Here is a 2452-nt window from a genome sequence, read left to right on the forward strand (position 1 = left end):
GCTCCGAGTTCACCCCGGGGCTCCGCAGCCTCCCACACGCTCCGGGGGGTTCGGTAAAGGCAAGGCGAAAGTCCTCCGCAGGCTACGAAGTTGGTTTTCCGGGAGGGGCTGCCGAGAGCCCACGGCGAGCAACACCGCCGCGTTGGCAAGGAGCAGCAGATGGATCCGCTCCTCCTTTGGGCGATGCACCCCCTGCCCGCCTGGAATATATCTGCTCTTTTTCCTTATTTACCCCTACGGTACTGAAATAGCAAAACAAGGCCCATGCAAAGGACACAGACATTAGCTATTACCACACGCCAGTATTATTTGCCAATTACTTAGGACACACCAAAGGATTTTTTACAAATGCAGACAAACACAGCCGCCCTCCAGCCCACGGCACCCATGCAACTGTTCCACCGCTCACTGCCCCCCGTCACCGGCTGCCGCGCTCTGGTCTCTCTTCCACGTGAAACCACTTCTAGGAAAACCAGTCTCTAAGGAAAATACCCCGCTGGCACATGCACAAAAGCACTAAGGCTGACAAAAAAGAAACAATCGGGCTGTGTTATCTGGATTGTCATAAAGTGAGCTCTAAAAATAATAGGAATAAAATGGTCTCAGAGTCTTCTTTTGCTAAAATGACTCAGACTCACCACTCCCAAAGGTGTCAGTCCATATTGCATTAAGATTCTGGGAGTCCAGCAAAGGTGTAGAGGCCATTACCACAACAGAGACCTTTAAAAAACACTCCCTTTTGCAAAAATGTAGGACACTTTTGTTTTTCTTTTCTTCTTAGCTTTTAGGAACGTCATGATTAGTCTGGGTACTACTTGTTGGGGAAGTTCACAGGAACATCCATCAGAGCAACAGGCTTTATGTTTCCCTAAGTAAATATTTGTAAACATAAATGAAGTTTCTTTGGAGATGGGATGGGGTTCCCAAGATGGACATTTTCTGCACTCACGGTCCTCCTCCTCCTGCAGAACATGACAATCTCCAGAACAGAGCTTTGTGGTTACAAAGATCCGTCAACCGGATCATCAAATATCAGGGTGCAGGCGCTACTTTTAAAATCAGAGGTCCTAAGATTCAGTGAGCGTAAGAGGAGACCTGGTTTGCATTACGAAACCAGTCATATCCCTGAAGCACCAGTAGAGATCACAACCCCTGAATCCCAGTGCTTCCTTTTGTGCCAGTCTAAGGGAAAACTTCCACATCATTAACAGCAATGAGCATTTATTTTGCTAAAGTTCTACTTCAGTATCAATTTTAAGGATGTCCATCATAAAAAATGGGCCAGTTGCTTATTAAATAGTCCAGACACTGCTGCCTGTATATTTTGCTTCTCCTCCTCCCTACCTTAGATTTTTGATGCCTAATTCATCAGTAACAGACTACAAGTTGTGTTGAAAGAGTCTACATTTGCCTTTTGTATCTCACATAGAGCTTTCTGTGATCTTACGGCAGATGTCTGTTGCAAGGCTGCCCACTTTTAACTCGCTCAGAGAAAGGTAAACTCTGAGGTTTAGCTATTTCAACCTCAGGAAAAGCTGGAGGTTCACCACATTTATTAAAACTACCAAGTCGTACTCGGCGCAATTTACAGTGCACCATTTTGCACTGGAGCTGTGGCAGCTGCTGACTCCTCCACAACTTCCTTTGCCTTTTGAAACGCACCTCTGAACAAACAACTTCAAGATGTTTGTCTTTGCCCCGGCTTTGCTTTTGCCTGGCAACCACATTTCTGCCTGGCATCAGCTGTAACTTCAAGTCTGTTCCTTTCTTTTGCTAGCGAGAGGCACGACAGAGAGTTCTAGTAACCTCCATCCTAAACTCTTCCCTACGCTCTGCGATTCTGCGCTATTCATCCACAAACTCCCACACCCATACAAGCTGCTGGTTTGCGTTCTGTTTTCTAGGAACTGTGAAGTTTCCAGAATAAACATGGTACGGTTTAAGAAAAGTCCCAACAACATAAAGATGAACAAAAAACCTAAGGACAGAGGTAACTATAATTCCTTTCGCTCACGACCAACTGTAAGACAAATTAAAGTGCTTTACTATGATGTGCAATGTTTAGTGATTGTTTTATTAATGCAGAAATACCTGCTTAACTTCATACCCATTCTGATTTAAAGTGCAACAATTAATTCTGATAGTTCTTGTACATCCATATTTCGCAAGTGTGGTTCCTAGAAGACATGTAGTTCAGATTATGCCTTGCATTTGTAAAATCTGTCATTTTTTAGTACCGTTTTGCTTTATTAACTAAAATAAACTGTACAAAAAGCTGTAGAGTTACATTAGCTTTGAACAATGTAGGATACATGTTCTCTGCCAAACTTTACTGTGCAAACATTTTACATTTTTTTTAAAGTGACAAAATTAAGCCAACCTTGAAGTCAGAGTTCATTACTACATTACAAAACAGGAGACTAGATATGGCAAAAGAAATTTCCCACTGAAA

Source organism: Chroicocephalus ridibundus, chromosome 3 (genome assembly GCF_963924245.1).
Source record: "Chroicocephalus ridibundus chromosome 3, bChrRid1.1, whole genome shotgun sequence".
In the NCBI taxonomy this organism is placed as follows: Eukaryota; Metazoa; Chordata; class Aves; order Charadriiformes; family Laridae; genus Chroicocephalus; species Chroicocephalus ridibundus.